Genomic DNA, 14,714 nt, shown 5'->3' with positions numbered 1-14,714 from the left:
ATTACTTCACAAGTTCATAAATTTTATCTTTTATGAGGATAAATGTGTTCTGGGGAAAAGTGGAGAAAAACAGAGCTGCAGCCTGGGTCAGAATACGTACTTCAGTGTCATGGTCAGGTGCCACTTTTGTGTTCTCCACATCTCTCCCTCTGGATGAAGAACCCTCCCTGTCCAAAAGGGAGGGTAAATGCCCTCTCCCAGTCAGCTACCGCTATGATCCATGCCTGACCAATCAGAATATTAATTCCATTTTCTGGTCATAGTGATTGGTTCAGGAATAGTCACCTGATCCAAACCAGGCCTATTGGAGTCAGCCAGGAAGCCTCAGTCAGAGCTACTGCGGGGTCACTGGCTCTAAGGACCAGGTGAGCCAAGAGCTACTTTTTATGCAGTGTCTTTTCTAAGGTTCCATGTGTAAGAGCCTGTCTAGGAATGAAGCCAAAACTGAGGAACGCAAAGCCGAGAAAGGTTTCTGATCACATTGTTTACAGACCTGTTTTCCACTCTACACAACAGCGAATCTCCTTCTGGAGCTTTTGTTTATACAATAGACCCTTGAACAACACAGATTTGAACTGCAAGGGTCCACTTATATGTGGTCCGTTTATATGTGGATTTTTTTCAATAAATATAGTACAGCATTATAAATGTATTTTCTCTTCCTTATGACTTTCTTTAAAATTTTTTAATGTTTATTCATATTAGAGAGAGAGAGTGAGAGAACAAGCAGGGGAGGGGCAGAGAGAGATGGAGACAGAATCTGAAGCAGGATCCAGGCTCTGAGCTGTCAGCACAGAGCCCGATGCAAGGCTCGAACTCAGGAACCCTGAGATTGTCACCTGAGCCAAAGTCAGATGTCAGGCTAGTAAATAAATAGTCATTAATCTGATAGAGTTTATATCCATCCATTCACCTATTCACCCATCCATCTTTACATTTTCCCTTCAGTTAAACACATATTGATCGAGTTAAACAGCTGGCCCAAGCTTTCTGAGAGGGAGGGCTTGAAGTATGAGGTCAAGGTCAAATTAGCAAGATACTTTACTTGGGTACCTGGTGATCAGGGCTCAGCCAGCTGCCTTCTTTTTCATCAGATAAAAATAAGAAAATCTGACTTAGATACTTGTTCGTATCCCTTTCAGCGCCCTTACTTGATGATTCAAACAACTTTCAAATACATGATAATTCAGAATGTGATCTGGTGAAATTTTCTCATGCCTGAGGTGGGAAAACCCATATATAGGGAGCTTGAGGGATTTGTGCCAAGACCTGACATTGAATTTGTGCCTGGTGAGGGCACCACTCCAAGGTGGCTGGTCGGCTAGAAGAGAGGAGACTGAGGGCTGAGCATAGAGGTTCCAGGTTCCTGGGCAGCAGGGCCAGCAGAGACCAGAAGCAGGTGGTGGGGCGACAGGTGCCATGGGAGGTGACAGGCGCCATGGGTGGGAACCACACGCACACAGGGAGGAGGAAGAGAGCTTCAGGCCGTAGAAAAGCTGCCCCTGTGGTTTTCCCCACCAAAGGACTGAAGCAGAGCATATCTGCATAGACGACCCTGTGAGACTAGATTTCTGAGCGGTGGCCCCAGGAGCGTGTGAAATGTCTGTTCTGGGAGTGCTCACTGGGGGTGCCCGGCCGCTCTGCCCCGACTTCTCTCCTCCAAAACCGAAATTGTGGGCTTGTCACTGCTTTGCTCGGGACCGGGGATTATGGAGCTTAAACTCTCTCCTTCAAGCTCAAGTTTTTGACTTAAAAGGGAAATGTTTCATTTTAGGCCAAATGCATCCCTCCCTTCCCCCTTCCTGGAAAGAGAACAAAGCAATTCAAATCAGAAAACAGAGGGAACTCCATGCGCACTGTCCGTGGGGACCTGGCTCCCAACTGGATCCTACGGAATTTGATTGAAGTACAACTGAACCCCTCCGCGTTTGTTCAAATGTCATTTAAATAGAAACGTTTCAAATCTCTGCCAAGGAACTGCCCAGGGGGTGGCGTGGAACCGAGTCGGGCCCTCACCGCTCTGCGGGCTGCTGGGCCGAGACCATGGGGGCGGGGCCCAGGCGAGGCTGACTCAACCCTGCTCACAGTGGGGGTAGGGAAGCAGTGGGAAAAGAGGGGAAGGAGAGGAAGCAAAGAAGCGGGTGGGGGTGGACCTTCTGGGCGGTTTTTATGGTACAGGTACATGACATTAATGAGACACACCGTGCCTGCATTTTGGCATTCTTTTCTATTTCTTCCATTTACTTTTGAAAGATGGAGACAAATCCAAGACCTGGTAGGGTTCATGATCAGGAGAGTGGGGAGCCCTCAAGGTTTGGCTGATCACCCCTTTAGTGTCATGACAATTTATGCATCAACGGGCCATGCCGCGGATGTTTTTAGCTTGTCGATTTGGAAAGAGGAGGACACGTCTGGCTTGCCTGGACTTTGTCAAAGGAATTGGATAGGACCTGGTTTTGGGGGGAGGGGAGTCTTGGTTTTCTTACCCACTGTGGTAAAGGCAGCCAGTGAGGTCAGGGTTTGATGCCATTGGTCCCCAACCCTGGGGGTCCATAAACATGGCCACAGTGGACCCTGATGATGCCCAGCAGGGAGGAGTCTGGGTATCTTATCCTTCCCTCACCTGTAATGGCTACCATTTTAGGTTTCGTATTTTCTAGTTCTGGGTAAAATTTTGTGGCAGAAGAAATCTGCTACTAACAGCATTGTTTGTGAACCATGGAAACATGGTATTTAGAAGGCCCCCAGTTCGGACATTCTAGGATCTCAAATTTGGGAAAAGATTGGAGTGGGGTCATTCCCTGTTTTTTGGGGACCCGTTAGCAGGGGAAGGAGTTAATTTACTCAACAGAACCTCTTTTTCCAAGACAGTAGGCTTACTTGGTTGGCTGTTGGAAAAAAAACATGTTGGTACCAAGATGCAATATAAACATGTTTGACTCATGTCAAATGGTCATGACGTGACTACGTCTGATGATTTTGTTTTTCCTTCGGCTTTCGCTCATGGAAAGACTACAAAGCAACGCTTTCCACATTTCTCAGGATGAGAATACCAAAAGGCTGTTGCAGACCCCCAAACAGTAGTGTCTGGGTTTTCCTATGTGTAGGTAGAAAGCACATAAGCCACTCTGAATTTAAGAAATTTAATAATTCTTCAAAATAAGCTTGCATTTTATGACTACATCTACTTAGGTTTGAAAAATCATTGCCCATGTATGGTGTTAGGCATTGTTTATTCATTCTAGATGTAATGCTCAGGATCAAGATGATTTGAGAGTCTTTGCCGTGACTTTGGTGTTCATAGATTAGTTAACACACATATATACAAACTTGCTGTTGCATATAGATGAGGCATGACAACTATATGGAGGTTCTGTCTCCAGGCTCCCATACTGTGCAGATTCCATCATTCCATTTCTTTCCCTGCTGAATCTGAAATTCAGCCTCAGAATCCTTCTTAACACAGGACTCCAAGAAATCACTACTGATCTATAGGAGCTGACACATGAGGTCACATAGATACTCATTTCCTTCCTCTGATAGAGGCTGCAAGTTCTTAGAGGGTAGGGACCAGAAGATGCTTGCTTGGCATTGTTCTGAGCCTAAAGACAATGATGATAGACTTCTAGAACTTGGAAAGGGTTCACTTGGGCTTGGTTTAATCAGGCTTGGTCAGTCACTTATGCAGATGGACTTAGGATGCCCTGACAAAGGGAAGTATTGGTGATCCTCCTAGATGACCCTCCCCTGGAGGTGAAATCATTAGCCTAAAGATGTATGAGGAGACCAGTCTAAGAGTCACGAACATGAGCTCCCCCCTGTCTTATAGACCTTTGTTCTCTTATCTTAGAGAACCTCTTAAAGCAGTAGGATGGACTCAAAAGCATACATTTCTTTTCATCACTGTGTTCAGCCAAGAGGTAGGTCTGAGGGGTCCCTTTCTATGAGGATCACCAATGGAGATGATGTTTCCTGCACTGGGAAAGGAACCGAGGTATGAAGGAACTGCTCACTGTAATTCAGCCAAATACACAAACCACAGACCTTCAGAGCTGAAAGACCCCCAAGGCTGATCTCTACAGATGAGATGCCCGCACTGAGTGTCCACATGTAATTAACTACAATTAATTAACAGCAACCTAATATGGTGCGATGAGGCTCCCATACCTTGGTCAAATTTCAGCGACTTTCGTTCAGAATCACAGAAGACACATTTCAAGATGGCTTGCCAAACCCCAAATCAGAATTCACTGTGCATCTCAACACTCTTGGTGATAGATTAGACTTGATGGAAACGAGTTCACTCTTTCCAAGTGGCCATGGAATAATGCTTAGGCAAATGTAAAACGCTCCCATATTGGGGTGGCCAGGATGCAAACCCTGTGTTCTTCAGCCGTTGTCACAGAGCCATGGCCGTGTCAATGTTTAGTAGCCTGTTAATGACACTTAGTCTGTAGAACAGTTATTATCTTTTTGCCTTTATCCAGGTGCTAAGAAAATTCCCTTACCTTTCCATAACTCTTCTTCCCCTCCTTTTTCAGAGATTAAAAGACATGGGATCAAAATCCCTCCTAGCCTTTTTGGAGGAATTGGCAAGCTGATCCTAAAATTCATATAGAAATACAAGGGGCCCAGAACAGCCAAAACAATCCTGAAAGAAAGCAACGTTGGGGACTCATTCTTGATTTCAAAACATACTACAGAACTATAGTAATCAATATGGCATAAGGGTAGACCCATGGGTTAATGGAATAGAATTTAGAGTCCAGAAGTGAACCCATACATTTATGAATAATTGATTTTGACCAAATCTGCTGAGACAATTCAATGGGGGAAAGAATAGTCTTGTCAGCAAATGGTTCTGGAAAGACTGCATATCCTCATGCAGAAGAATTTTAGGTTGGGCCCCACCTTACACAATATACAAAAGTTATTTTTTAAATATAATTTATTATCAAATTAACTAACATACAGTGTATAAAGTGGGCTCTTGGTTTTTTGGGGTAGATTCCCGGGGTTCACTGCTTACAGACAACGCCTAGTGCTCATCCCAACCAGTGCTAGTCAAATACCTAAATGTAAGAGCTAAAATTTTTAGAAGAAAACATTGGTGAAAATCGTTATGACTTTGGATTAGGCAGTGCTTTCTTAGATATGACACCGCAGGCACAAGGAGCCAAAAAATGTAATAAACTGGACTTTATCAAAATTAAATGTTTCATAGCACACTATCGAAAAAGCAGAAAGACAATCCACAGAATGGGGAGATAATATTTGCAGATCATATATCTGATAAGGTCTAGTGTCCAGAGCTCTTTCAACTCCAAAACAAAAAGATAAACACCTCAGTAAAAATGGACAAAGGAGGAGCGCATGGGTGGCTCAGTCGGTAAGCGTCTGACTTCAACTGAGTTCACAATCTTGTGGTTTGTGGGTTCAAGCTTCGCGTCAGGCTCTGTGCCGACAGCTCAGAGCCCGGAGCCTGCTTTGTATTGTGTCTCCCCCTTTCTTCCCCTCCCCTGTTTGTGCTCTCTCTTTCTCTCTCAAATATAAATAAACATAAATGGACAAAGGTTGTGAATAAACATTTCATCAGAGAAGACATACGAATGACCCGTAAGCAAGATGATGTCCAACATCATTAATCATCAGAGAGATGCAAGTAAAAGCCACAATGTGATACTACTTCACAACCACTAGGAGGGATATGATCAAGAAGAAAGACCATAACACATGTTGGTGACTATGTGGAGAAATGTGGCTGGTGAGAATGTAAAATGGTGCAGCCTCCTTGGAGAACAGTTTGGTAGTTCCCCCCCAAAGTCCACCATGAACTTACCCTAAGACCCAGCAATTCACTCGTAGGCATTCACCCAACAGAACTGAAAACAAATATCCACACAAAACCTTGGTACATAAATGGCCACAGCAGGATTAGTCACGATGGCCCAAAGGTGCAAACATCTCACCTGCCCATCAATCAATGAATGGATAAAAAGATTCCTGCAGGGGAATATTTTTCCACCATAGAATGAAATGAAGTACTGACATATGCTACAACACGGAGGAATTTTGAAAACATTATGCTGAGTGACACAAGCCAGACACACAGGCCACACATTACAGGATTCCATTTATATAAAGGTCCAAAATGGGCAAATTCATGGAGACAGAAAATATATTAGTGGTTTTCAAGAGCTAAGAGTTGGGGATGGGGAGGGAATGATTGCTAATGGGTACAGGATTTCTTCTAGAGGTGATGAAAATATTCTGGAATTATATAGTGGTGATGGTTGGAGAACTTTGGGAATACACCAAAGGCCATGGAATTGTATGCTTTTAATAGGTGAGTTTTATGATATGTGAATTATATTTCAATTTTTAAAAAAAGACTATGGGGATGAACTTGAAATGGGTTAGGGAGTGAAGGGGGAAAATAAGAGCTTAGGTGGCATTAAGCTCATTTCTCTCGTCCACATTAGCAATTTTCACAATCATTAAATATGACTGGAACATGCACGAGGTCACTTGTTCAAAGTGACAGTGGCCCAAACCAGGCAACTGGGGCATGCCTATTTTGGTCTTGTTTCTTCCATTGCTTAGTGATTTTAATCTGGTCATTGGACATCTCCTGATTTTCTCTGATGTGTGTAGATAGTTTGGCATAGAAGAAAGAACATGGGCCCCAGGGCCAGAATCTTTCCTCACTACTGGGTCTTGGGCAGTTTATCAGCCCCCGTCAATCTGAATTTCCTCCTCTACAATGTGATTTGGGGGGAAGACTCACTGTCAGGTTCCAGGCATCTGGTCTATATCCAGTCAACGTTCATGCTTTCCTTTCTCGTCTTCCCAGAGCTCTGAAAGTTCAGTGTTTATATGTGAGGGAACGGGAGTAGGGGAAGGAGAGGGGAGAGGTAAACTGCTCCCCCGTGTGTCCTCACTCAGGCTCTAACAGGGAGAGAATCTGTTCACAGCCAAACCCTTCAGGTCTAGATTTCATCTGAGGGCAATTTCCCATGGGTCCTACAAGAATCCAGCTGGAGTAAAAGGCTTGGGGCTGGCGAATCACCATAAGCCAGGTTAACTATGATGAGTCTCTGGGAATCTGAGCCTCTGTTGCTTCCTCCTTCCCCCTGGAAAAGTTCAGATTGCTTGCAAGTTCCCTAGGTTCCTGCCCTACTGCCCCGGCCGCCATGATATCACTGGATTTCCCCTAGTGACGTCACTGCCACCCTCTCATGAGAGAGAGCCCTCAACAGAGGCAGAAACTGAGTCAGACGGTCCCTTCCAGAAGCCAGACCCCTTCCCTTCGCCCTCCCTGCACACAAGCTGACCTGCAAGCTGGTTTTCATTCTCCTTCTCTCTCCAGCTGTGAAGAGGATCTCTTCCCAACACTTGTCAAGAATTACAGCGAGACCTGCTTTCAGATGTTCTGTCTGTACTCGCCAGCCAGGAAGGCAAGTTTGTCTCTAAAGAATTTGCATTTACAATTCCAAATATGCGCTGGTGCTAAGACGAAAGAACATCTCGTCGCTTTCAGGCTGGGATTGGCGTGACCTCTAGGTTTTAATATTTTCAACGGAGTGTCATCTGACGATTCAGCCGCATTCAGAGAGAGAAGAGTGAATGCCCCTTCATACGCACGCACACCGGACTGAAAGGCAGATGGGAAGACTTCGCCTAGAGGCATCCACTTTATTTTCTCGTTTGCTTCCACCCTTTATTTAATTTGAAAAATCTCCACAGAAACACTATTGTTTTCATTCCTCCATTTTATTTTATTTTTTTTAACTTTTATTTATTTTTTGAGAGACAACGAGAAACAGAGCATGAGCAGTGGAGGGGCAGAGAGGGAGACACAGAATCAGAAACAGGCTCTAGGCTCTGAGCTGTCAGCCCAGAGCCCTACGCGGGGCTCAAACCCACAAACCTTGAGATCATGACCTGAGCTGAAGTCGGATGCTTAACTGACTGAGCCACCCAGGTGCCCCATCGTTTCTCTGTTTTAATTTCTGTTTTGGTTAAGGGGGTCAACACAAGCTTTCTTAAGAAGACTGTGGAGTCTGTGTCTCTCTGTCTCTCTGTCCCTCTCCATCCTTCACATCCAACCCAGCACCCCGGACAGCCCCTCCCCAGCTCCAACAGTGGATGTGGGAGGACAGCCTGGTCACAACCACATCCCCCAGGTCCGGACTGGGTCTGAGGGCAGTGCCCTGTGAGAATGCAGCCGACTGGTGGTGAGCAGTCCCGCACTTAAAAGCCAGCTCAGAGCGGGGACTCTTCTGTGACAAGTGCGGTCCCCCGGGAGGCCAGCAAGAGGGTGTCTGGAGCTTCAGAAGTCCTGTTTATGGGCCCTGGTCTCCCAATTCCTTAGCTCTGTTACTCCTTCCCCTCTTCACGCCCGGAAGGCCCCATCTTGATAAATAAGTGGTGGTCACTCCACGACTCGACCCCTAGATCAGCTTGTCACAATAATCAGTGCCGCCCCGGGCCCCACGCCATCCTGCCTCGTTTGGCTTAGAAGTCGGCGGAACAGCGGGATTTCCCACCACAGCTTCACTCAACACTCGGACAGGCCAGTGGGCGCAGGACGGGGCGGGTTTACACAGATGTTGCCCCCCGGGCACCCAAGCAGGTGTCAGATAGCCTCTCGCAGACCACCCTCATCGTGAAGAGCCCCCCCTCGGGTTTGGGGGACCAGAGGCCAGGCTTAGGAGAAGCTCTGGGGGGATCCAGAGCCCTGGGGCCGGCTGGGGCACGGGGACCCGAGCCCCCACCCCGAGGGGACATGGGTCCTCTGGGCAAAGCCTCACTGGTTGGCATGGCCACCCCTCAGCTGTCTGTTCCCCTGCACACACCAGGCAGCAGGCTCAAGCCGGGGGTCACGAAGCCAGGAGGCCGCACAGCCAAGGCCTCTGAGCTCTGGGTCCCTGCGCGCACCCCCACACCACCCGCAACAACACACGTGACCCCTTGGCGACCCAGGAGACGTCCAGCCGTCAGCGCGTGCTGTCCACTTGCAGAAGCCTTTGCGTGTCTCCTTCCACTGTCTCGTTTGCTTCTTCCGGAGATCCCAGAGGGTGGGGTGAGGGTGGGGTGGGGAGACGCTGGACCTGGCCTGGGTCTCTGCCCCCAAGGGACCCCACCAGCTGTGGCCAGCCAGCCCCTGCAAATGTGGGGGCAGCCCTCTCCTGAGATGTCCCCTAAAAAGGCCTTCATTTGCCCCACAGACATGGCGGGGGGCTCCCTGCACCAAAAACGAATTTGATCCGGTGAGTCCCTCTGAGCACGTGCCAAGGCTGCCGTCCCTGGGTGGGCTTCTCCCCAGCGACCACCATGTGGTCCCCATGGCAGAGGCCACTGAAGATGTCCCCAAATTCTTTAATGTGTTATAGTTTATCTCAAAAAGAAAAGTTTGTAGAAAATTACATTCTACTTCATGACATATCTGTTTCTTCTTTTTCGTTCTTTAAAAAAAATTATAGTAAAATGCATATGACACAAAATTTACCTTTTTAACCATTTTTTAAAACATTTATTTACTTTTTGAAAGAGAAAGAGAGAGACAGACAGACAGACACAGAGATAGAATCTGAAGCAGGCTCTAGACTCAGAGCTGTCAGCACAGAGCCCAACGTGGGGCTCGAACTCACGAACCGTGAGATCGTGACCTGAGCCAAAGTCAGACACTCAACCCACTGAGCCACCCAGGTGCCCCTGTTTTCACTTTTTTTAGGCATACAGTTCAGTGGTAGTGAGTACGTTCACAATGTTATGCACCCATCATCACCGACCATGTCGGGAACTTTTTATTCTTCCCGAAGGGAAACTTCATACCCAGTAAACAGTAACTCCCCACCCTCCCTCCTGGAACCCCTGACAACCAGCATTTTACCTTCTGTCTTTATGAATTTAAGTACCTCACGTAAGTGGAATCATAGAGTTTGCCTGTTTGTGTCTGGCTCCTTAGTGTAATGCCACGAGCTTCATTCCTGTTGTCATGTGTCAAAATTTCCCTCTTTTTAAAAAGCTGAGAAAAGTTCATTTGACAAATAAATATAAAAACAGAATAAAGCATATGCAGTAAAACTTTGGATTACAAGTAACTTGTTCTGTGAGCAAACATCTCTAATGCATTTTAACTTGATAAATGAGCAATGTCTTGAAATACAAGTCGTATGTGATGCCGAACATCACATGGTCACAACTGAATGAATGGTTCTTGAAATTCGCTTTGATATACGAGTGCTTTGGATGTCAAGGGCTTTTCCAGAGTGAAAGATGCTCGCAAACCAAGGTTTTACTGTATATGTTTATATATACATACATATAAACATATATATGTGTGTGTGTGTGTATATATAACAAATATTCACAACATAAGGCCTGCAAGGGCCAGAGAGCAAATATTTTAGGCTTTATGGGCCATATAGTCTCTGTTGCCATCATGAAGCTACACAACTCTGGTGGTAGTATGGCTGGACATAAATGAATGGAAGTGTCTGTGTTCAGATAAAGTTTTATTTGTCAGTGGGTTGGATTAGCCTGTGGCTAGTGGTTTGCAGAGCTCCGGCCTGGGGCTGGATATGGTTAAAAGCAGAGGGTCTGGTGTCAGTGGGATGGTTTAGTTCATACAAGAAGCCACTTTCCTCCCAGGGCTCACATGTTCAGCTGGGCATAGCTGTGTGCTCTGCCTAGAACTACCCTCAGCCCTGATCTTTGGGTCCTGTGGCTGAGTTGGCATCCTCTGGCCAGACTCCTTCTCCCAAAATGACTGATTGTCTCTCAGATGACTTGGATTCCTTCCAGTACTGCCACTCAAAGTTTCTCAAGTATGTCTGTGAATGACTGAACCATGGTTGTATACAAGGGTTTTCTCCAGCAGGCCCTCGGTCCTTCCACACACCCAGGTGGAGAGAGACACTGGGCGGTGGGAGGGGGAGTAGAGCTTGGGTGTGGCAACTCTAGGTGGCAGGAGAACCAGAAGAAGGAGGACCAGCTTTGGACCAATCAAGGGCTCTGGGTTTCTCTGCCCTGGCAAAACCTTTGTAGTTGCCTAGTATCTGTGTTCATTTTCCCTTCTTGGAAGGGATTTTACCTGAGAGAGACCCTTGGCACTTTCCCTTGGGATCCTAGAGACGCTGTTTCTAAACTGAGAATGCCAAGCTGTGTCTGATGCCTTCTGCTCATGTCTCAAGAGTGGTTCATATGAGCCTGGATACCAGGCAAACCCTGCAACCTTGAAAACAAGATTTCCAAGCGGGGACTTTCTTTTCTGCCTTCTGAGGAGGCTGAAGGCACTTTTATTTAGGTATTAGTTTGTTTATTTATTTAATTTAGTTTTTAAAGTTTATTTATTTTGAGAGAGAGAGAGAGGGAGAGAGTGCTCTAGAAGGGGAGAGGGTGAGAGAGATGGGGAGAGATAGAATCCCAAGTAGGCTCTGCGATGACAGTCTGGAGCCCAGAGCCAGACTCAGGACTCAAACCCACAAACTGTGAGATCATGACCTGGGCCCAAATCAAGAATTGTATGCCTAACTGACTGAGCCACCCAGACACCTCCGAAGACATTTTAAAAACAACTTTATCAAGGCATATTTGATATATGATAAGCTGTACCTAAAATGGGAAATTTTGACAGGTGTCTATACCTGTGAATCCATCACCACAATCAAGAGCGTGAACGTATCTCTCTCCCTAGAGTTTCCTTATGTCCCTTGTCAATCAATCCCTCCCCCTCTTTCCCCCACATTTCTCCTAAGTAACCACTGATCCTCTTTCTGTCATAGAGAAGTTGACATTTTCTAGAGTTTTCTGTAAGTGGATTCGTATAGCATGTACTCCTTTATTCTTCTTTTACTAAGCATAATTATTTAGAGATTCATCCAAGTCACTGAGTGATTAATAGTTCATTCTTTTTTATTGCAGATAGTATTCCACTGCATGCATATGCTACAGTTCATTTATTCATTCCCTGTTGATGGATATTTGGGTTATTTCTAGATAATTAGGTCAAGTTGGTTGATAGAGTTGTCCAAGTCTACAGTATCTTTGGTGATTTTCTGTGTACATGATTTATCAATTATTGAGAGGGGAGTATTGCAATCTCCAATTACAAATGTAATTTGTCTCTTTGTCAATTGTAATTTTCTTCTTGCAGTTCTATCCAATTTTGCTTTATGTGTTTTGAGTCTCTGTTATTAAGAACATAAATGTTCAGGATTTTTATGTTGTCTTGGTTAATTGATCCCTTCATCGTTATGAAATGAGCTTGTTTATCATTAGTCCATAGCCTAAAAGTCATCATTTTGGTTGCTGAAAACTTTGTTTTGCCAATTAGGACTGCGGGGACTGAGATGAGTCCAATCCAGTGTGGGAGGCCAAGTCGCACTCATACCTAGCCTATTCTGATGGGCTGTGTCAACACACTGTCTCTGGTTCCCGCTCCCCCCCGCCCATGTTTCTCCACTGGATGGGACCAAATAGGAGACATATTCAGGGTGGGGCAGGGTTAGGGCTGGGGGTCCAGCACTTGGAATATCTTGGCTTATCACTGGGCACACACCCCAACCTGATGACATGAAGACCCAGGAGTGGCAAGGAGGGCATGGTAACCTTGTCTAGACTCGAAATTTATTTTTTAGAGACAGGTTTGTTGGAACTAGGGCTCAGACTATTCAGTGTGTTCTGAAATGATGCTAAAAGGATCTACTGTACAGGGTAATGTCCTAAGTTTACAGTTTCCTGACTAATTCCACTATAAACTTAATTGCCTTTTTCTTGGCTTTGAAGTCTTAAGACTCCCCTTGGCTTTGGGCTCTCTTGTCTGCACACACACCCGGAATCCTGGCAGGAGGTCATGACTGAATATCCAGCTGCCAGGGCTCCTTGACTCATTCTCCAAATGGTCACCTCTGCCTGGCCCAAGAGCTAGACTCTCTCTCTTCAGGAGGTGATGTCAGGAAGAAGTTGCTTTGCCAGCAACACGCTGGAGCACAGAAAAGCAAATGCCCAGGATTGCTGTTTCCAAGCCCTGTCCTGAGTCCTGTCCTGAGCACAAGGGAGTCCAGCTCATCATCTCATCTGCCCAAGCCCACTGCTCCTCTCTGCCAGACGCTTTATTGGCATTGCCCTCAATCTCATTTCATTCCCACTACAGGTCATTTTGTACCCATTCTACAGAAAAAGACACTGAGGCTTGGGTATAAGTCAAGGAGCTATTTAAGGACACTGGCTAGTTGCTGTAGAGCTAGGGCTCAGATTCAGATCACTGATGCTAAATACAGCTTTCTGTTCTGCCACACAGATCTGTATTCATTTCATGGGCTGCCATAATAAATGACCATGAACGTGGTGGCTTAACACAACAGGTATTTATTCTTTCTACAGTTCTAGAGGCCAGAAGTTCCACATGAAGGTGTTGGCAGCATGAGTTCCTTCTGGAGGCTCTGAGGGAGAATCTGTTCCACGCATCCCTCCAAGGTCCTGGCGGCTGCTGGCGATCCTTGGTGTTGACTTGAGGGTGCCTCCTTCAATCTATGCTTGTCTTCACACCGCCTTTCCATGACTTCCTTCTTCTGATAACAAGGATAGAAGCTGGAGAGTTGGAGGCCCTGTAGGAAGGGTAACTAAGGTCACTTAGGGGTGGTTTGGAGTCAGGTGCTTCTAGGCTGGATCATGGACAGTCAACTCCAGACTTTGCACACCTGAGCTTCCTTGTCTGGAAGATGGCGGGAGTAATGGTCTACACACATGGGCTTTTTGGAAAAGTGAAATGTATGTAAAGGGCTTAGTCCCTGAGCCCCGTTAGTATCAGTTATGAACAGATATGATTGAAAACATAGCTCCCATCTGATTGTGACTAAAATTCAAAGGTCTTGCTGTGGTTGATAATGATATGGGCCCAGTTCCTCAGGTCTTCCCTCCGACCCCTGGTCCCTCTGTTCTCTGCTGTCCTGACCCTGTGCTTGTTCCCTGTGTTTGCCCAGGGTCCTTTCGCTTGTAGTTCTTTCTTCCTGGTTTGATACTGGCCTCTCTTTAAAGGCCACTGCTTTGGGGTGCCTGGGGGCTTCGTCAATGAAGTGTTCAACTCTTGATTTCAATTTATGACATGATATCATGGTTCATGAGTTTGAGCCCCAGGTTGGACTCTGTGCTGACAGTGTGGAGCCTGCTTGGGATTCTCTCTCTGCCCCTCCCCTAATTGTTCTCTCTCTCTCTCTCTCTCCCTCAAAATAAACAAACTTAAAAATAATTTTAACATTAAAAAAAATATTTGTTTTTGAGAAACAGAGACAGAGCATGAGCTGGGTAGGGGCAGAGACAGAGGGAGACACAGAATCTGAAACAGGCTCCAGGCTCTGAGCTGTCAGCACAGAGCCCAGTGCGGGGCTCGAACCCATGAACTGTGAGATTATACCTGAGTATAAGTCCAACACTTAACCCACTGAACCACCCAGGTGCCCCGAAAAAACTTTTAAAGGCCGTCTGCTCTGTGACATGCCTTGGCATCCGCATTTAAACTGCTACCCCATAAAAATACATAAATAAACTAAAATAAAGTATAAAATAAAGTAAAATAAAATAAAATTCCAGTATTCTCAGGGATCTCCCTTCCCAGCACTTCCGGCTTCATGGCCTGCTTTATTTTTTCTTAACACTTATCATTGAGATGCACTATATCTACTTCTCTAATTATTTATTTCTGTCTCCCT

The sequence above is a fragment of the Suricata suricatta genome, chromosome 17 (genome assembly GCF_006229205.1).
Source record: "Suricata suricatta isolate VVHF042 chromosome 17, meerkat_22Aug2017_6uvM2_HiC, whole genome shotgun sequence".
NCBI classification, from domain to species: domain Eukaryota; kingdom Metazoa; phylum Chordata; class Mammalia; order Carnivora; family Herpestidae; genus Suricata; species Suricata suricatta.
Note: the sequence above shows the minus strand (reverse complement) of the source record.